Raw genomic sequence first — 5,075 nt, forward strand, 5'->3', positions numbered from 1 at the left:
ATGGCACGCCGGGGACAGAGGACCCCGAGGCTCGGCGCTCGAGGTCGACCAGCACGCCGGGAGCCGGGGGACCCGGTGACCTGGGACTTGAAGTCGGCCGGCACGCTGGGAGCCGGGGACACTGGGATCTGAGACCCGAGGTCGACCGGCACACCGCGGACCGGCGACCCGGCGACCCGGCGACTCGGGGCTCGAGATCGACCGGCACGCCGGGGGCCGGGGACACGATCACCTGAGCCCCGAGTCCCGACCCCTTAGCCCCGGGGCCGACCGGCACACCGGCGACCCGAACCCCGGTTGCCTGAGTGCCCGGGACTCGAGGAGACCCGAGTTCTACCAGCACGGCCAAGCCCCATGACCTGGGGATCCGTTGAGCTGGTCCCCGAGGTTGACCAGCACGCCGGACTTCGCCGCGGCCGTCTACCTCAAAGTTTAGGAAACCAGTGGATCGCTAGCGACTCTGGGCCCGGTGAGGTCGGCCACCCGAGTCCCCGGGTTCGATGACGAGCGTTGACCCGCTGCCCCCCCCCCCCCCCCCCCCCCCCGTGCGACCGCCCTGGCCCACGCCTGTCCTTTCTTCCCGTGATTTTTTTTTTTTTTTTTTTCCTCCCACCTCCACTCCTGTCGCCGCTTCCCCTGATCGGATCGGCCCCGCCTTCGTTTGCATTACTATCCTTGACACCCGTTTCTTTCGTTGTAGCACTGGTGGGGGCTGCGTGACGGCGAGACGACGACCATCCACAAACGGTGTCTGGTGGCAGGAAGGAGGGTCTCGGTTAGGCGTCCATTCGATCCACAAAGCCCTCTTGGTGCGCCCTCCGTTCCATGTCCCCCTCCCCCCACCCCAGCCGGGAAACGCTACTGACCCAGGTGGCTGGGGACGAGGCTGTGCGCCGGCGAGGCAGGTGCTGCGTCCCGGCCGCTCTGCTGCGATCCGCCCGTAGTCGTCACACACGGACTCCCTCACTCCACCACCGTGGTGCCCGGACGCCCCCTGCCTGTTGGTCGCTTTTATACTACCCAAAGAGGTCGACGGGGTGGGCGGTGGGGCTTGAGGAAGCTGTTTGGGAGTACATGGATGGAAATAGGAACAGTTGTAGTTAGAAGGAATGGGAAGGGGTGGGGTGTGTGCGCGGGGGCGGGGGGGGGGGTGTGGGTGGGTGTTTTCACGCGCGCAAGGGAGGGGCGGAGGGGCAGAGAATAGGATCTCAAGGTCATTTTGGAAATACCAACCTGTGTTATTCTCCAAGCACCTTCAACAGAAGTATTTGGTGTAAAAGACGACCACAGAGGGACAACTCAAAACACCACCCCTGCGGCTCAGGGGCCCCCAGACAGACAGGGAGGGTCAGGACCGGTAGGACAGCAGAAGTGCTCCCCCACCCCGACTTAGATTGGAGGCTCTGCCAGACTCAGGCGGTGCTAGTCGCCCACTCTCTTGCCGTCGAGAAGGAATTCCTGTTCTCCTGTGGGGTCATGTAGTTCGGGGAACTTCCCAAGCCGCTCAGCTCACAAGAACACCTACGCCCAGTGTCATGGACTCCCTCCCTCACACTCGCCATCTCCCTCTGAAGCCCAGAAGGGAAAGAAAAAGAAAACATCGACTGCCTGCCTGCCCGCCCACCCGCCCGCATTTACTATTCTAGGTGTTGCCTCACCTATTAACACTGGAAACACAACTCGCATGCCAAAATTCCCATCCTTGTAAAAGCGAACAGTTCAGGGGCACCTGGGTGCCTCACTCGGTAAGGTGTCCCAGTCTCGCCTCAGGTCATGATCTCGGGGTTCTTGAATTTCAGCCCCCACATCTGGCTCTGTGCTGACACCTTGGAGCCTGCTTGGTGATCCATTCTCTCCCTCCCTACCCCCTCTCTCTCCCACTCACTCAACTGGAATGAATGCATACGTAATAAGTAAACAAATGTATAGGTGTGTGTACACTTCAGCGGGCTATCTTAGGCTACTACTCACAAAGCTATGGGACCATCACTGTTCATTCCAAACTATTTCCATCACCTCAAAGAGAAAGAAACCCCACGCCCCCCTCTTCCTCACCCCCCCCCCAAGTACCTTAGACACTGACTCTTGGTAGCCCTGCAATGTTTCCAAACATTGGTGCTCCCCAACCTCTCCCCCCCCCCCGCCCCCCGTCAAAGAACTCCCCTAATTCAGGCACTTCCGGGTTGTTCCAACACCTGGAACGGGGGGGGGGGGGGGGGGGGGGGGAGACTGGTGTGTTGGGAGAGTGCGGGGGGGGGGGGGGGCGGCACGGGACACAGAAGCACTCTGCCCCCCCCTTCCCTTTGCCTCTCTTCCATCTGGGGTTTCCTGAGGTGTATCCTTTGACGCCATCACTCATCTATGAGAAATGAGAAAAAGAGGACCGAACGTGGCTAGATCGTTTTCGATAGCCCGATACGCATACCCACACGCACGCCGAAAGAAACGAAAATTACAATCCGCTGGAAGGTCAAACAACGGCAGAGTGGTGCAATGAATGACGCTACACTCACACGATACAAGAGAATGCAGCTGTTACAGATTATGTTGGCAGAGAGGTTTTGGTAGCACGGGAATCCGCTTGTGGTGTTCCGATACTTCATGACAAGCGGTGGGAAACCTTCTACGTAGGGTGAGCTCTCTTGTATCCGAAGACACCAAATCATCATTTCAAAGGCTACGGGTGGTGAAATCGCTCTGGCTTGCAACTTCTTACCCCCTATGTTGTTCTCCATGATTGCATTTCAGCTTCCTCCCTTATCCGAGCCAACGACCCTGCCTGGTTTTTATGTACGTATTTCTGTTTTTAAAGAGATAAGTACGACATTGGATCCTAAACGGAGGCAGAGCTTTGGCTACTGGTCTCAGAAACGATGATTGTCTTTATTTGTATGGATCCGCCTAACTTTTGCCTCTCACGCCTTTCCTCTCGCTGCAGAACATCTTAAGATGAAGGGAGCCCGCTCAGGTGGGACCACTGCTTGTGGAAAAAGTCATCGGGGCAAAATAGTGAAAGCAGCGTCGATAAAGAATAGGTTGCGGGTTAGACACATATTCTCGTTTGATCCCCACCCCCCATCGATCAATCACTTACTCCCCTTTGATACCATGTTTTGTTTATTCCTGTATTTGTGGATGGGTTTTCAAAGATTTTACTGTAAGCGCGCGCTACACCCAGCGTGGGACTCGAACTCGCAACCCACGAGATACAGTGGCACGATCCACCACCTGAGCCCACCAGGTACCCTGATGCCAAGTTTTCTTTCTTTGCCTCCCTGCCGGCCTGCCTCTCTGCCTGCCTCCCGGCCGGCCTGCCTGCCTGCCTCCCTCCCTCCCTCCCTGCCGGCCGGCCGGCCGGCCTGCCTGCCTGCCTGCCTGCCTCCCTCCCTCCCTCCCTCCCTCCCTCCCTCCCTGCCTCCCTGCCTCCCTGCCGGCCTGCCTGCCTCCCGGCCGGCCTGCCTCCCTCCCGGCCGGCCGGCCTGCCTGCCTCCCTCCCTCCCTGCCGGCCTGCCTCCCTGCCGGCCGGCCTGCCTGCCTGCCTGCCTGCCTGCCTCCCTCCCTCCCTGCCTCCCGGCCTGCCTGCCTCCCTCCCGGCCGGCCGGCCGGCCTGCCTGCCTCCCTGCCTGCCTGCCTGCCTGCCTGCCTGCCTGCCTCCCTCCCTCCCTCCCTCCCTCCCTCCCTCCCTCCCTGCCTCCGGCCTGCCTGCCTCCCTCCCGGCCGGCCGGTCTGCCTGCCTCCCGGCCTGCCTCCCTCCCTCTCTGCCGGCCTGCCTGCCTGCCTCCCTCCCGGCCGGCCTGCCTCCCTCCCTCTCTGCCGGCCTGCCTCCCTCCCTCTCTGCCGGCCTGCCTGCCTCCCTCCCTGCCGGCCTGCCTGCCTCCCTCCCTGCCGGCCTGCCTGCCTCCCTCTCTGCCGGCCTGCCTGCCTGCCGGCCGGCCGGCCTGCCTGCCTGCCTGCCTCCCTCCCTCCCTCCCTGCCGGCCTGCCTCCCTCCCTCCCTCCCTCCCTGCCGGCCTGCCTGCCTCCCTGCTGGCCGCCATGTCTGCCTGCCTGCCGGCCTGCCTGCCTGCCTGCCTCCCTGCCTCCTTGCCGGCCTGCCTGCCTGCCTCCCTGCCTCCTTGCCGGCCTGCCTGCCTGCCTGCCTGCCTCCCTGCCTCCTTGCCGGCCTGCCTCCCTGCCTCCTTGCCGGCCTGCCTGCCTGCCTCCTTGCCGGCCTGCCTGCCTGCCTCCCTGCCTCCTTGCCGGCCTCCCTGCCTCCTTGCCGGCCTCCCTGCCTCCCTGCCTCCTTGCCTGCCTCCCTGCCGGCCGCCCTGCCGGCCTGCCTCCCTCCCTGCTTGCCGGCCTGCCTGCCGGCCTGCCTCCCTCCCTCCCTCCCTCCCTGCCGGCCTGCCTGCCTGCCTCCCTGCTGGCCGCCCTGCCTGCCTGCCGGGCCGGCCGGCCTGCCTGCCTGCCTGCCTGCCGGCCGGCCTCCCTCCCTGCTTGCCGGCCTGCCTGCCGGCCTGCCTCCCTCCCTCCCTCCCTGCCTGCCTGCCTGCCTGCCGGCCTGCCAGCCTGCCTCCCTCCCTGCTTGCCGGCCTGCCTGCCGGCCTGCCTGCCGGCCTGCCTGCCTGCCTGCCTGCCGGCCTGCCTCCCTCCCTCCCTCCCTCCCTCCCTGCCTGCCTGCCTGCCTGCCTGCCTGCCGGCCTCCCTCCCTGCTTGCCGGCCTGCCTGCCGGCCTGCCTCCCTCCCTCCCTGCCTGCCTGCCTGCCTGCCGGCCTGCCTGCCTGCCTGCCTGCCGGCCTGCCTCCCTCCCTCCCTGCTTGCCGGCCGGCCGGCCGGCCTGCCTGCCTGCCTGCCGGCCTGCCTCCCTCCCTCCCTCCCTGCCTGCCTGCCTGCCTCCCTCCCTCCCTCCCTGCCTGCCTGCCTGCCTGCCTGCCTGCCTGCCTGCCGGCCTCCCTCCCTGCTTGCCGGCCTGCCTGCCGGCCTGCCTCCCTCCCTGCTTGCCGGCCTGCCTGCCGGCCTGCCTCCCTCCCTGCTTGCCGGCCTGCCTGCCTGCCTGCCTCCCTGCCTCCCTGCCTGCCTGCCTGCCTGCCTGCCTGC

At 64.9% G+C, this 5,075-nt stretch overlaps 1 long non-coding RNA gene across 1 annotated transcript in view; it reads left to right on the plus strand.

Moving 5' to 3' along the window:
- The window catches only part of LOC122205966, a 1,752-nt gene extending 622 nt beyond the window's left edge, over window positions 1–1,130 (plus strand). Inside the window, exons 2-3 of the long non-coding RNA XR_006196317.1 lie at window positions 1–469; window positions 701–1,130. The exon at window positions 1–469 is cut by the window's left edge and continues 37 nt beyond it. This is a non-coding gene — a long non-coding RNA (uncharacterized LOC122205966). The remainder of the gene's footprint in view (window positions 470–700) is intronic.
- The last annotated feature ends 3,945 nt before the right edge of the window (window positions 1,131–5,075 follow it).

This window comes from Panthera leo, chromosome E1 (genome assembly GCF_018350215.1).
Source record: "Panthera leo isolate Ple1 chromosome E1, P.leo_Ple1_pat1.1, whole genome shotgun sequence".
NCBI classification, from domain to species: domain Eukaryota; kingdom Metazoa; phylum Chordata; class Mammalia; order Carnivora; family Felidae; genus Panthera; species Panthera leo.